General features: G+C 39.9%; 1 long non-coding RNA gene across 2 annotated transcripts; it reads right to left on the bottom strand.

The window, feature by feature from the left end:
• Nucleotides 1-6643: 6643 nt before the first annotated feature.
• On the bottom strand, nucleotides 6644-15904 carry LOC139436253 (uncharacterized). 2 transcript variants are annotated; one of them, XR_011645348.1, is made up of 4 exons: nucleotides 13083-14761; nucleotides 10877-10981; nucleotides 9941-10039; nucleotides 6644-9100 (listed from the first exon to the last, which is right to left on the bottom strand). It is a non-coding gene; the product is annotated as an uncharacterized lncRNA (long non-coding RNA). The 2 variants fall into 2 exon arrangements; XR_011645347.1 differs by lacking the exon at nucleotides 6644-9100 and having other exon boundaries at nucleotides 9781-10039; nucleotides 13083-15904.
• Between the last annotated feature and the right edge of the window lie 544 nt (nucleotides 15905-16448).

The following is a 16448-nucleotide window of genomic DNA, read 5'->3' as shown; positions in this document are numbered from 1 at the left end:
TGAATAGCAGGGGAGGAAGAACTCTGCCTATAAAACCCCCGCATCAATCAGTCTCACTCTTGAACTAAGCTGCCTTTGGAAGCACCTGGGGGTCAAAGGAGAATCTAGCAGAGGAGAGTGGCCATGGCTGAACGCTTTAAAGAAGCAAGTAGGTGTCTTGTCTGTGTGGCTTATCTTGAAAATCCCATGCACCTAAAATGTGGCTCTGCCCGCCGCCTGCACTGCATCAAGTCACTGAAGAAAGAGCCCCATGGGGAGGGTTTATCGTGCCCCTCCTGTTTGTGACTCTCAGAAGAACCACATCACACCCAAGCTGCAGCTGGGGAAGCTGGTTTCCACGGTCAAAGATTGGAGCCCCATCCGGAAAGCTTTCTACAGACGATCCCAAGGATGCTGAAGTTCCAAGTGGATATGACCTTGGACATTGACACAGCCAATGAATCCCTCATCTGATGACCTGAGCGGTGTCCAGTGGGGACTATCAAACAGAAGCTGAAAGACTCCGCTGAGAGATTCAGCTTCTGTGTCCTGGACTTCTCTCGATTCACTTCTGGCCGCCATTACTGGGAGTGGCCGTGGGAACAAAGGATGGGTTCTAGGCATTGACAAAGAATCTGTTCACCAAAAAAGAAAGATGCAACTATCTATTGAACTTAGATTCTAGACACTGAGTTTGAGAAAGGGAAGCTACTATTGGGTTCACCCCACTTCAACTGCCCTGCGTGTAAATCCCGTTTACACCAAGTGGTAATTTTCGTGGCTATGGATAGTGGAAACATTTCCTTTTGCAGCATTAATGATGGATCCCATATCTTTACATTTACCAAAATTTCAGCCACTGAGCCATCGTGCCCTTTCTTTCTTCCTTCAGAACCAAGTAATGGTGATAAAGGTTGCTTGAGAGTCTGCCCTCTTATCAATCCCAGTACCCCATTCTCCAGCACAACCCAAGATAGTAAAGCCAAGATGATAAAAACATTTACTGACAATTACTTGGTGCTTCAAGCTACAGCCTTTCCTAACTGGTACACACATTGTGCAAATAAAAGAGAAATATGGACTGTTGTATGATTCACAAATACAAAAATTTGATTAATCAGAATATGAATTGCATTTTAAACATATTATCTTTGGGTTTTATGTTTCCATAACTCTACCTATAACTATGGCCAGAACTCCATCATCAATTTACAAATATTCTTTTTCTATCTTAAGATTAACTTCACATGTTATGAAGTTTATGAATAAACATTAGAATTTGACCAAAAAAAAAAAAAAAAGACACCAATTTGCACCTCATCAGATCACAGAAACGTTAAAACCTTATAATACGCAGCACTGGAAAGGCTGCTAGATGGTTGATGGGAATGTAAAATGGTAGTATTTTTGGACAGCAATATGACAATATGTACTAAATAGTTTAACGTGCGTATGCTTTTGAATCAGTTATTCCACTGCCAGAAATCTAACCTACAGAAATATTTTAATATGTTCACAGACATATGCATAAAGATGCTCACTGAAGGTTTTTTTTTGATTAGTGAAAAAATGAAAACTATATGTCAATCAGAAGGAAAATGGTTAAAGGATTACCCAGCACCATTAAAATGAGTAAATCTACAGGTACTTACATAAAAAAAAATTTCCAAGATATAGTGAAAAAAATAAATTACATCAGCATTCACAATGTTAGATGTTTTGTCTTTAATAAATTTTTAAAAATTAATTCCACTAATAGAATTCAGAAATTTAACCATTATTAAAATAAACCATAAACTTAAATCATCTGATATATTGACTTAATTTAAAACAGGTTTATTTTAAGTGTTGAAAAGTTCTCCTACTAATGATCCAACACATTTAACACATATTGCTTCATACCTTGTGCATGAACAAGAGAATTTGAAATGGAAAAGAAGAAAATTAATTTAGAACAGTCATTTGATCTAAATGAAAAGTAAAAAATACATTATTTCAATGCAAATTGCATAGTAATGCCATTTGGACATGTAGGTATCATATATAGACACATACACACGTGTGCTATATTTTCATTTGTTTATATATTCCTGTGTTGTTTTAATGATGACAAGTATTCATGTAAGTTTTCATTAAGAGAGTAAGAAAAAAAAAGTTTGGAGACACATGAAACACTTCCTTAGCAAGGGGTGAGAGGGAAACATTTTTTCCTTTTTACTCTACAAACTGTTAAAAAAAAAAATTAAACATGGGTGTTATGCGTTTTTGTAAAATTAAAAATTTTTAATGCAAAGAAATAACATATAAAAATACTTCCATAAACAAACGAAATGGGCCCCAAATTAAGCCTAGATTAGCCATTAGTTACATTAAATAAAATAGGATGGCTTATTGATGTTCTACCCGGTACTGTCCAGTTATCACTCCTTTAAAACATAATTAGAAAACAAAAAATTAAAATTAAAAAAAGAAACAATTAGGAAATAATTCAAAAGAATTATTCACACGGCGATTGAATATTACCACTGGCCAAGAGTTCAAAGCACGGTTTGCGTAAGACTGTTCTCTAGTAAATATTAGAGCAGCAGTAGCTTATCTGTAAGTGTCCAATTTCCCAAAAAAGTACTCACTTTTTAAAAAATAAATAACTGCCACACGTAAATACGCCCCAAATTCCCTATTTCACTGAGATTGTGGGGCGGATTAAACCGGCGCGAAAGGAAGGCCGCTGCGGGACGAGGGCGCGCGCTGAGTGCGCGGCGTGGGCCCGCACAACCTACATTCCTAAAACCGCCCCCAGCCCGCACTTCTGGAGGCCGGATGCGAAGCCACAGCACAGGGACACAGGGGCCGCGGGCAGAGCCGTGACGGGCCAGCGCCCGCAGAAGGACCTGCCCCGCGTGGCCCGCTGCGCCAAGGCCGGCGGGGGCAGCCGCAGCCTCCGCCGCTCCCGCCAAAACGCCGGCTTCCTGCCCACGGGGCGGCGGGGAGGAGCTAGGCCCGAGGGTCCCGGCCCGCCCGCGCTCGGGCACGACGCCGCGGCCCGCGGGCCTCCATTTTGTCCCGTCTCCCGCGGCCGCCGGCGCGGCGCGAGCCCAGGCCCCGAAGGCCGGCTGCGTGGGGAGTGAGGCGACTCGTGGGGGCAGCCCCGGGCCGTCCTCGGCTCCAGGACGAGGCCGCGCCGCGCGGGGGGCGGGGGCGGCCCGCCCCACAGGACAAAGCGGGGCGCGCGCACGGCGCTCGGGCACGGGGCCCGGGTGCGCGCGGGCCGCGGCTAGAAATGGCGGCGGGCGCGCAGGCCCCGGGGCTGGGCGGCGGGCGCGCTTCGGGAGGCCCGCGGGCCGGGGGCAGGGAGGGATGCGCGGCGGCCCGCCCGCGGTGATCGGGGAGGCGGCGGACCCCCGCGCGTGGGGCGGCTGCGGGCCGAGCGCGGCGGAGCCGGAGGCGGCCTAAGATGGCGGGCGCCGCGCGGGCGGGCGGGCCGGAAGCGCGGGGGCGGGCGGGGCCGCAGCTCGGCTCTGAGGCGCTCGAGTCCCCATGGCCGCCCCCTCGGAGCCCGGCGAGCCCGGGAAAGGGAAGGTAACGCGGCGGGAGTGGGGGCGGCGCGGGCAGCGGCGGCGGGGCCGGAGGGGCCCTAGGCCCGGAGCGCGGGGCGCCATCCCGGGGTCTGAAGCCCCCCCGTTATTTTTTATCTAAATTGCCAGGACAAAGTGGACCGGAAGTGGGGGGGAGGAGCTAGCGCTGGCCGACCTGGTGCGGGCCGCGCGCCGGCCGCCGAGACGGGCCTGTGGGGTCCTGCGGCCCGGGGCCTGCGCCTTCCCGGTGGGGCTCACGCGGGCGGCGAAGGGCGTGCTGGGGGCCACACAGCGTCCGGGGACGCAGGGAAATGCTGAGGAACCGGGGCCTGGTTATAGTCCGCTGACCTTGTAGCCAGGGCAGGGGGACCCAAGGAAAGGGTGACGATTTTCCCCGGTCACCCAAGTTCTCTCCCGACCCCGGGCGGGATGCGGTGTCGTACGTAACCGGTGGCGGCCTCGACTGCTGTCCCAGTCTTGCTGCTGCTCTCCTCCGCAGTCCACCTCCCGCATCGGTCACCTCTAGCCTGTAAGCTGGAAAATTGCACCCCTCTCTGCTTAAAACCCGGTACTAGCCCATTGCTTTCAGGATGAAACCCCAGTTCCTTGAACCTGTCATACTCGTCTGTCATCCCTGGCACCGTTCACATAAATTACAGCATTTTCCATACTGGAAGGGAATGATTTTGTATTTTGTCTTCCTCCTTGCTTGGGCTCTTTGAGAGAAGGGAATCCTGTTTCCTTATTTTTACATCCTCGATGCAAAAGCAGATACAGGTGTTCAGAAAGAGGTGATGACCGTCCAAGAAAAATGTAAACAGTGAGGTCTTTTTTTTTTTTTGGCCTATCCAAGAGGGTACAATGACTAAACATTAAATTTCTAGATTCAGCTTTGTGATGAACACTAGGACCTTAAATAGGGCTTTTCTGATTCTCATCGCTCGTCTTTGATAGACGCCAACATTTCAAAGTCGTGAGGGTGGTTTAAGTGACTGGGAGTCAACTCAAGAAAAAGATGTCTTAATATCGTCTTAATTGGACTACCAGTGGCTAAAATATCGTGGTCAGTAAAATGACTGAACCACCCCTCAGACTGGGCAATGCCAAATTTGTGGGCAAGGTTGAGAGGATTTACAAATTGCTGAAGAAATAGTATCTACCAAAGCGAACCAAATAATTATAAAATGTAATTGGAATTAACAATCCAGGGTTATGTTAGAAAATGGTACGGTGTGTTTGTGGTTTTTTTTGGTCATTTTTGCAATACCATCCAAGGTACAAGGATTACTTGATTAGCATCAGCAAACCCCAAGGTAAGTTACCAAGCTAGCATGCCTTGACAGACCGCCCATGCAATAATCTTATAGGCCAGCTAGAGGAATGAAGGCCAGTGTGCCTACCAGTGGAGGATAAAGAGTGGAACAACAAATGAAGCAGGGGGGGGGGGGGTCAGATCACCTAAGGACCTCCATAGCAATGGTGAGAAATACCTTCTTAAAATCAGAGACCGTTTTAAACGGGGAGTGCCATCTGAAGGATTTTTCAAGAGGGGAATTAAGCTCTTTTAAGCAGCTCTGAGAGATGCTGGTGGGTTGGCAGTAGATAGTAGCAGTGGAGTGTGGGTGGGAAAGATCAAAGTTCGATCCCTACAGACTTCCTGAAACGCTGAACATGGATTAGATGAAGGAAAGAGAGGAGTCAAAGAGGACTCCTAGGTTTTCAGCCTGAAAACTGAGAACTACGCAAATCAGTGAGACCAGGCTTTGATGAGACCCAATTTGAGTCATCACATAAATGCACATGGCATTTCATTGAAAGCCTGAGATACCAAGAAAGTAAAGGGGGGGGGGGGAACAGGAACCATATGGTGTATCAAGTGTGTCTGCAGGTGAAGACAGCAATAAATACCCACCGGTCAGATAAAGAAAACCATGTACCACATTGGATTTTGTGTTAAATGTCTGGAGTTGTAGATTGAGTTTTGCAAAATGGGTCTTTTTAAGATGGTGATGAACCTGCTGCAGTGACATACGGAGGATAAAGGGAGCATGAGAGGCGGAAATGGGTCAGTTCTTTTTAGTGCTGGGGAGTGAACCCAGGACTTCGTAAATAACAGCAAAAATTTAATGTCTACTTGAGGAAATACCAGAGAAATGCTAAATGCATAGATGTTACTAAAAAAAACATCTTCAAAGGGACTTGACTGAACTTGAAGGCTGGCTTATAGTACTCCATAGTTGCTTGAAGTTACCAGTAGTCTAAAATTCAACCTAAGTCAGAGTTCCCTACTAGTAATGGGGAAAATCATGGTCCCAGTTCAACTAAACCAGAATCTGAAGGTGGGGTTTGAAAATCTCAAAGATACCTAGTTACCTAAGCTGTCTTGGCACCTTCATTTCAGGCTTTTTTGGGGGGAAGTACTGGGGCTGGGGGTTGAACTGAGACATTATATACTGAAGCCTGCACTCAACCACTGAACCACATCTCCCGTGGGTTGGTTTTTTCTTTTTAGGAGGCATTCATGACCTCCCACGTGGGAAGCAGGTGCTAAAAACTGCTGGAGTCACATCCACTCCCCAGTGAGGCTCCAAAGACAGTACAGATCTTAGTGTAACTGGGAGTTGCACTATGTCCCCATGAATCCACTAAAGACCTGAAGTTAAATTCGGAAAGGAACCCTCACCATGTTGGTAGGTGGAAGGAATGGGGTGCAGCACTGGACAGGCCACCCTCTCGGCCCAAGCACTCTACCCATGGTAGAGTTTACTTCTAGACCCAATAAACTGGTACCAAATGCCATCATGCCCTGTTGGCTCCAGAACCCACATTGCATGGGAACCAGTGTGTAAAGGCATATTCTGGAACTGAGTGGAGAGCCCAGCATTTCTTACTGAATGTGCTGAGAGGGTAAGGGCCTTTGCTAAACGAAAAGCCTAGACTCAAAGAGGAATAGCAGAATTAAACCCAACTTCTTTGCATGAATTTTTTACCAGAAAGATTTTTAAATGTGTTTAATAAGCACTTGGGTGTTCATAAAACTGTTAGGTGTGGGGCGAGGGGAGAAGGAAAGGAAAAAAAATGGAATAGAATGACCCAAAATAGTATGCTTTATTAATGAACCCAAAGTCACACTTTATTTTCCAGGAGAAGCTTGAGTCAAAGAGCAAACATAAGATGCAAACATAGGATAAAAATGAAATGGAGAGCATCTTCACGTTTCCACCTTCATCCTGCCTTGCTTTTTACTCACCTTTCCCCATTTCTTCCTTTGTAATATTGTATTACCCTCTAGGTATCACTTCACTCTATCCTTCCCCCTTAGAATAACTTCCTTCCTTGCACTGTTGAAAATTCAAGTTTTCTTTCCAATGTCTGTCCTCCCTTTCCAAAAGCCCCAAAGTAGTGTCAGGTTGTTAGAGGCCCCAGTTAAATACATTAGGTTTAAGGTAGCAACATGTATTTTTTAATCAGGGAAAACAGATCAATACATCCCATGACAACTACTGTAGAAAGAGATTAAGGAAACAAAATCTGTCCATAAAAATCATTTATAGCACTTGAAGGATTTTAGTAAGCATCCAGTCCAAGTAATCATCCAACCCTTCAATTTACAGATGGCGTCCAACAGAGACAAATTACCTACAGGTTACAAAAGTATTGATTAGTGGCAGAGCTGGGGCAAAAATCCAGTTCTCTGGATTCCCAGCATTTTCCACCACATTTAGGTTGTGGTTACTATGCAATATAAAAAAATACAACTAAGTGCATCCTCTTTATCACAGGTAAGGAACCTGCATATAGCAGTATATTAGACTAACATGGTTAAATATACTTGAATGCTGTAAACAAACTGGTTATTTCAGTGTTCCCATCTTGAAAGTGTCCCAGATTACTGGAATGACTCCACATCAGTAGGTTGGCAAATTAATTGTGTAACACAAATATAATAAAGTTTTCAATTTAAAGTCTCAGATTGTGGCACAATGAAACAGGATGACCATATATAATTTAACGTTCAGAGTTATCAAATAGTATATTTTCTAATTTGGTCCCCTAATTATAGCAAAGGTTTGTCCTGCTACTCTTTACGAAATACCATGGCATAAAGTTTTCCTTGTTGAATCTGTTTTTATTTTACCCTAGCCCTTTAAACTCCTAGGGATTCTAGATGTTGAAAACATTCCCTGTGCACGGGATTCGATACTATATGGTTCATTAGGATCTGTTGTGGCTGGCCTTGGACATTTTTTATTAACTAGTGAGTATCTTTTTATCTATGCAGTAAACAATATTCTCATAGTTGAAGTAATTATAACAAATATTAATTATGGTGGTTATGCTTATTGGCAGGTAGAATCAGAAGATCATGTGATGTTGGAGCAGGAGGATTTATTTTGGTGACTTTAGGATGCTGGTATGTATACTGTAAGTGGTTTAATTCAAAAGCATCTGTTCTTTTCAGAGCAGTCTCCTACTGGGAGATTTCAAACACCAGTGAGGAATCTTGGTAACTTTTTTTTCCTTAAGCCTTTTAAATGGCAATTGTTTTATAAAGCAATATGCTGGAATACCTCTCTATAGCATTTATAGCATCTGTTGAGTACTTAAATAAATGAGGGTATGACATCAGGCATTCCATTAATACCAACTATGGTTTCTACACTGTTCCTTTGGGAAAGCTGTAACTTTTTTCATTCTCATGTTTTTCATCTTTGTAATCTCTCATGCACATCTGAAAATACTACTTGCACCAACTAAAAACAGGATCAGAAGGTAATGTTTGTTAGCAAAAGAAATATTCTTTATGTTGGTTCTACAGTTGTAGTACACTTAAAATCTTCAGAATTGTACACTTAGAATCCTCATTTTATATACAAAACATACCTTAAAAAAAGGACATATAATATAGTCACAGATATTGACAAACCAATGAAAAATAGCACTCTTAAATCTCCAATCTCAGAATAGTCATCTGTAACCACATTTTAAAATCTGATAATAAAAAGCAGTAAATGAGTTTTATGAAAAGTACTTTCTATAGGAATTTTATATTAACAATTTATTCATATTCTTTTCTTAAAGGTTCCATTGTAGGTATAATTATGCAAAGTTAAGAATCAAAGAAAGAGTTGCCAGAGAAGGAATTAAAAATAAGATTTTATATGAAAGTACCCACCTTGATCCTGAAAGAAATCAAACTAACAGCAACAGCAGCACTTGAGCAGAGAAAAATCAAAATACAATTTACTGACATCTGTGTGAACAAAGCTGAGATCAAGGACAGAAAACATTTGATGTACAATAAAAAAGCTTTCAATCAAGTAATATATGTGCAAGCTGTAGCCTTTTTTACACTTGTAGAAATACTTGCAAATGAACTCCAGCTCTGTATCTACTACTTCTGTCTAACATTCTTAAGTGTTGCTTATAGTGGAGTTTTCATACTTAAAATATGAACAGAATTTATTGGTAATGTGATGATTAAGAGTCTCCTTGGAGTAAGTTCAGTTTAATGAAATCTCTCCCAGTTGAAGTTTTAAGCTTGCCTTAAAAAGAAAAATCACAATCTTATGAGCAAATAATTTCTGGTTTCTAAAAAGCAAAGGTTAGAAGGCTATAAAAATAATGGAATTTATCACTTTGAAAATCATTAGTTGGCACTGTATAAGCATTCTCCTACTCCTCAAGTCAAAAGGTTATATTTAACTTGCCCAAACACTTTACTTTTTTGGAAGCACACAAGGTTTGGAAATTTAAATATGTACATATGTTATACATTAAAGATATTCTCAGAACCTGTTTCATTGCCTGTTTGGCCCAAGAGAAAATGCATAATTATATTATACATGAAAAAAAGATACCAGTGCACAGTATCATGGTGCACTATTACTTTGGTGGATCCAGATGAACCAAAAGAAACAGAACAAGGAAGCAATGTCTTGCAACAAGTAAATATTTTGTTCTGCATTCCTTTTTCAAGGGAAAAGTGGGGCTTGCTATGGGGTTCAGCACAAAAAAGTATCTTCCAATCCATGCCCACCAAAGGATGCATACAGGCTAAGTGATTTATAACAAATAGTTAGTGCTACAGTTACTACTCTATGGCATTGTCAAACACGTTCTAGCACAAACCAAAACAGAGTAAAGCCTAAGTATTCATTTAATCATGACTAAATAATTATATTTCTAAAATTCCATGTTATATTAAGAAGCAGCACTGCATCCGTGGGGGGAAAAAACTGATGAATGTCAACCAATCATCTGATCATTCATAAGATGGGTGGGGTAGGCCACTTCCTTTTACTAACATGACATGTAAAATCAAGCAGGTGGATTAAAAAACCTATGGTCCCTTCCAGCTCTATCATACTATGATTAAATCTTACCCTGGGATAAGAGAAACCTCTTGGCTGGTAAATGTTCCAAGGCCTTCACCAAATCAAGGTTAGTTCATTTTCCCAGCAGAAACTGCATACTGGAGACACCTAGTTAAAACCAATGTTGTAATATACTTACCTGGTTGTATTATATTACCTTTTTGTGTGTATGCATTATATGCACTTTTATTAGAGAATTTTTAAGTTTACAGAACCATCATGCATAAAATAAAAGATTTCCATATACCACCCCACCACCACCACCTTTCATTGATGAGGAACAGTTATTACAATTGATGATAGCACATTTCTATAGTTGTACTATTAATTAAAATCCATGGTTTAACTTCAGGTTGCATTACTTTTAAAATCATCTCATCAGATTACATTATCATTTATACGTTTTATTTTCTTGAACTATCAAATGTTACAGAGTACATTAACCAATTATTTGGGCTGGAGTGTACTCCAGTCCCTCACCACATTTCTACTGGACACACCTTTAGTGAGGCCTCCACATTCATCACTTTCCTTCCCAATACAGTCTATTTCCACCCCATCATTCCAAAACTGAAGTTTCTCTTACATGCACTCCCAGCCACCAGGACATTACTCTCCCGTGCCTGTGCTCCTGTTTCTTCATCACTGCATGTGTGACGTCTTTCCCACCTCCTTATGACCTTTACATTCTCTTGGTCACTACCTCTGAGAATTCTAATCACTCTCACATTTAGGTTCTGCTACTGTTTTCTCTTTTAAGCTGACACTTTATTGGTTATTTACATGTATCCTACAAATAGAAACATTCTCAGCCAAGTGTCTAACACAAAAACTTTAAATGTTTGTTCAATTACATTATTGAATGTTTGCTACCAAGTTGAGTCCAGGGTCCCCTCCCACCCAAAGCTTTACATTTTCAAATTTTAGATTGAAAGAGCAACCTACCTTCCAATGCCCAATTGGAGCCTCCAGCTGCACTGCTTTCTTCACTGTTCCATTAATTCCAAAATTTCATACTAGGTGATATAGCAGTAGGTACCAGCTAAATAGCTGATTGGAATAGAATTGTGGTCATTAGTAGTTTTAAACTCTTAGCGGCTTATCTATTATACTTATTTTATAAGAATTCTTTCTAGTGCTTTATCCATTTCCCCCCTCCCTCACCCCTCCCTTTTTTTCTTGACTACTACTAAAATTCTCAATAAAAGGACCTCGGGGAATTTAAAATTCATTAGCAGCTTTTCTCTGGATATGTGATCATACTGACTGAGTTTGGCAACAAGCCAACTACCCTGGTACCATTTGATTTGCAAGTATCTCAGTCTACGTACCTCCACTCCATCGCTGGTTTCCCTTTGCTTCGATTATATAATGCGAGGAGGTCTATATAATAAATTCAGGATTCCTGTTTATGCACTTTTCAGCAAAGAGCTAAGGATCAAATAGGGTTTGAATCCTCTATTCCTAGATAAAAATCTGTGAAGGGGGTTCAAGGTACCCCTTTAAAAGTCATGTTAAGATAATATACTATTCTTTGGGTAAGCAGAAGACCGTAACAAGGAAAATGAAATTAAAATATAGTCCAATGGTCATCAAATCAAGTGAGTGTATATTCCGATATCCTCCTAACCACCAAAATTCTGGTAATTAGGTAACTTACTTTATACGTAAGTTTCATTTGAAACATTTAAAAATCTTCCTAAAAAAGGGAAATGGTGTGGTTAGGGATATTTTTTATCACAAAGATATTTTCCAAATATTACATTTAAAGTTTGTAATGCAAGCACTATAGATAAATGTTGCGTTGCTGCAAGTATTTTGTTTATTGCTTTTCAACCACTTCATTCTCCTTACTCATCCATTTTTTGAGTAAGAATGACATTTTTTCCAAGTATTTTTATCTTGAAAAGGCTACTACTACTTACAATTAACAAGCAAATACTATTAAAGAGGCCTCTTGTGCATTTAAAACTTTTCTTCAGTTTAACAGATATATTTTCCACCTTTTTTCTAGGAATAAAATTTCTCTTAAAATCTTGTATGTTGCAAGCCACTTATGAGGTGCCTCTGCCCTTAAGGGAGTCAAAATAAACAATCACTTCATATACTGGTTTCTTAAAAATGAGTTTCCATAGAAATATTTTCCCCTATACCATTTGAGGACAAGTCATGTGAAATAAACTAGGCTTTACTATCTAAATTCAAAGTTTATTTCCAGTAAGAATGTTTCCATTTATAGTTTTATGGGGTTTTCTCAATGATGGTTAGTATATACTGAAAAACCTCAAGCGTTGTCTGCTATTCAGAAACCACTGTATCGCTGAATGTTTGACAGAGTAAGGGGCCATATTTCATTGAGCAAACCTGACAGCTACACTTGTCCTGCCATTTCACCAAAATACAATATTCTAGGTATATGTAAGTAGAAAAATTAAATTTCTCCTAAGGTTCTTTTATCGCCTCTAAATAATTTCAGGGCAATAGGAAATTATAAGCTGTAGACTGGCACAAAGCTCATACCAAGCTTTCCCATTCCCTCAGTTTGTTGAACATAACTGCTAGGAACCAAGTTCTGCCTCTGGAAAGATGTCCTTTGGGCTTCAGTTTCCCTGAACACATTTCAAAAGTTTTAAATTTGAAGTATTACATGAATCCTTTATCCAAAAAGAAAGCCTTAATCTATTTTCCAAATTTTCATAAGCTAATAAAAAATATATTAAGTACTGATATATATTTGGTATACAGGAAAGATTTTGAAAAATATAGAAGATATTCCATACTTATTTTCTTACATTAGAACCTCTGTAAGGATATCTTTACTTTAGTTGAAGACAAAAATAACATTAAAACAAATGTCTAGCAAAAAAATAAAAGGAATTTGAACCATTAGAAAATGACCTAACTTTGAAATGATTAATGTCTATTTACATTTACTACCTTAAACCTAGGTAAGAGGACTGCCAACTGCTAACAGAACACCAGATACTTCAAAACTTCAGGTATGACAAGGAAGAAATAAGGAAATCTTATTTTTCCCATTGTAGAATTTGTTCCTCTGGTTAACTAATTTCTCCATTTCCTATCTTTTTAAAATAAAGGGAGTTCTAATAAAACAATTTTAAGTGTACAAGCAGCAATTAATTTAGAATACCTATTGGAATCACTGGAACACATTTAGTTGGGCCCTTTAACTCTTCCACACAGCACATTCACATGGCCAGACTAAGGAAAAGGAGATGAGATTTAAATCAGCACATTTCTTGCTTTATTACTTTTTAAAAAAGAAAAAGAGAAAAAGAAAATAGTAGTATATTGGAACCTTCGATTTTTCCACTTGACCATGACACTCACCCATCCCACAGGGCACTTTTATTAACTGCCTAAAATATAAGCACTCTTCTGCAATATTAATTTTACCTCATCTTTATGTTTTCATACTTTTGAAGCTTTACATCACTCAAAAAGTATTCGTTATGTGAGATGTCTCTACTAGCCTTCACTGTTCTCGACAGGGTTTGTTATTGTATAGAATATGTACATACACAAACACATTTAGGAGAGGTACCAAGGACTGAACCCAGGACCTTATACATGGGAAGCAGGTGCTCAACCACTAAGCTACACCTGCTCCCCTAGAGTATTTTTGACAAAATTATTTTTACTTCCTGGTAATGGCCATAAAGAACACTCCATACACATATTTCAGTGTCTTTTGCACCCTGTTAGCGCTCAGGCTGGAATTCCTTCAAAACCCGTGGCAGTATAGCCATGCTCACTGGAATGGTAGTGACTGCTAGCACAATAAACTATATGTCTAGGCTGTACTGCCTCATCACTTTCAAGTACAATGCAACTTCCCATACCCACAAATCCAACTGTTTAAAAACAAAACCTCTGTTCTTGTCAAGATGCAGTATGGGCTGAATCCTGGCATGAAAAGGGAAAACAAGTTAAATTATCCTCAGACAAAAAAAAGTAGGTAACTAAAAGTTACAAACATGTGAAGTTCTGTCCTAGTAACTCCTAATCCAAGTCACTACCGCCATCCTGGCCAGCTGGTCAGCTGCCTGCAGCCTTAGTTCCCCTGAAATTAGCGACTATCTTCAAAACACAAAAAAATTACTATGGCAGACTTAGCTTTCCACGCAGACAGCTCGTTCCCAATTCCACAAAACATCTCACTGACCCTTACAGCCTGAAAAGTAAAGGTCTTGGGGTAACTAAGATTACTCAAATCACCTATATTTTTAGTCAATTGGCTAGGGCTTGAAAGCTTACTTTTACTTAACCTAAGTGCATAATCTTGGTTAGCTAAAGCTATGTTCCACCTATCTAAAGATCTTATATATATTAAGGCAGATTGTTTTAACTGCTCAACTTCATGAATGTACAATTTAAATTTTGGAATGCTGAAGCTACCTAGGGATCCCTGGCTGTTTTCTCCTATTCCATCACACTCATGGGATACACACACCGTTATTAATCAGCACTGTAACTTACTTCCAAAGTCATTCAGGGAAACAGGTTTGTTTTAAATAACATCAAGGTTGGTAATGAGAACTAGTAAAACAAAAGCTATTCCAACCTCAACTAGCCAGACAAAGCACCTCTTGTGCTTGTCTTTGGAGTATGTGCCTACAGCACTTGCACATTAGAATCGGGCTGAGTAGAGAGTAGCCTAAGGGACTAAAAATTCAAGCATTAAACCAACTATCTGCCACCGTCTTGTTTTCATCTAGAGACTGAGAAATAATGGCTATGGGAAAAAATTCAAAGATAAAAATTATCCAAGGAAAAGGCACACCACATCCTAATGAAGGGTAATGTAGTTTCAATACTTAAAATAATTAGCAATTTATAAAAATGATTTAGGATTTACTCGACAAATAAGCCCTAATGACAAACATATGTATCTCCTGCCTTTTATTAACTATTACTAAATTGTTAAAACGGAAACTCAGTTCTTCATAAACTAAAACCCCTTGAATCTCAGGGCCACAGATATCTGAACAAAGTTTAAATTCAAACAGCTTAACACTAATTTTAAGGAAAAGTTGGTTTACATGGAGTAGTGTTCATCTTTTGATGGAAACATCTCTAATATTTGGGGAGTTAGGGAGTAGATTATTATTCCCTGCTACAAGTTCAATATGCTTTCAAAAAAGACATTTTGCAGGTATGTGTAGTAAAGGAATTGTGGGAACTAATGTTCTTAAGATGCGTATTTACGCATCCAACTAATAACAGAAACCAAGGGTTCTAAGAAAGAAAAAGACTTATGCCCTTCTCTCCAGAATACTAGTATTATAATTACATTATTCTAGTTTTGCTTAAATATATATATATAATCAAATCTTTTGTGTCTAAGAGCTATTATCTCTGCCACTTCCTGGAAAGGTTATTAAAATATCCCATCCTTTTTATTTGTGCAATGGAACCCATTATATAGCAATGGTCCCGGGATTAAAAAGCCAATTTTTATTAACAAGCACAAGGTTTTAGATTTAGAGAACATATTTAATTCCCACCAATTAAAGCAAATTTTGAATACAGACTACATCTATCCATGAATGTAAAATCCCCACAGGGTGAAGAACACATTAGAAATACTGTAGCTGCCTTTCCTGGAATAATTTTTAGGTACTTTTTCTAAGGAAATTGCTTTTAAGAAGCTTTAATATTTTGAACATCTAGTTTCACGCACATTCTTTTCAGTTAGATTCTTTCCTAGGCAAATGAGGATTTAATATTGCTTCATTTTGTCATTTCAATGTTCCAATTCACTTGACTCATGCTTCATTTTAAGATTTTATTTCCCTTTCTGGTTATTAGGGCCAAAAGCTCAAAAGCCAGAGCCTTTTACCAGTCCTCTCATCAATCTAAATGCTCTTTAAGCTCAGCAAAGGCTAGCAATGAGGAACATTAGCCTACAAGCGACAAAGAAACTTTTATACGATAGCTAATTTAAATCCCTTTTATCATTCCTTTCAGCATTTCTCTTTCTCGATAACCTCTTCATACTTCTGCAGCTGACCATCATCCCCATGAGGATGGTACAGGTTAACTATATGCTGAACTTGACTGGAAGTATCCCTAAAACCAACAGCAATGTAACAAGATTTTTTAGGGTATAGCCAGAGTATCTGGTCAGATCTAAGCCTGGTGTTTTGTTTTTGCTTGCCACGAGGTGGGGCAAGACAGATCAGGCACAGATAGGGTTGAATAAACCAAGTTTTTCATTTACAGATCTTGATTCTGCCAGGATAGGCATTTCTTTAACTTACCTATTTTTCTTCCTTTTGCTTGCTATTTCATACATTTTTTTCTCAATTTTCTAAATACTTTCTAAGATTATATCTGTTCACACATATATAGACAACAGAATTCTAATCTTGACACAACTCAAGAACTCTTCTGGACAGCATCTTACTTATCTCTCTCTCTCCTCCCAAAATTTATTGGGCTGCACCAGCATGGTAATCTACCTAAATAACTTATTTGACAACTACCTCCCTGT

The sequence above is a fragment of the Dasypus novemcinctus genome, chromosome 13, assembly GCF_030445035.2.
Source record: "Dasypus novemcinctus isolate mDasNov1 chromosome 13, mDasNov1.1.hap2, whole genome shotgun sequence".
Classification (NCBI taxonomy): domain Eukaryota; kingdom Metazoa; phylum Chordata; class Mammalia; order Cingulata; family Dasypodidae; genus Dasypus; species Dasypus novemcinctus.
This window is presented reverse-complemented; position numbering and strand designations above follow the sequence as displayed.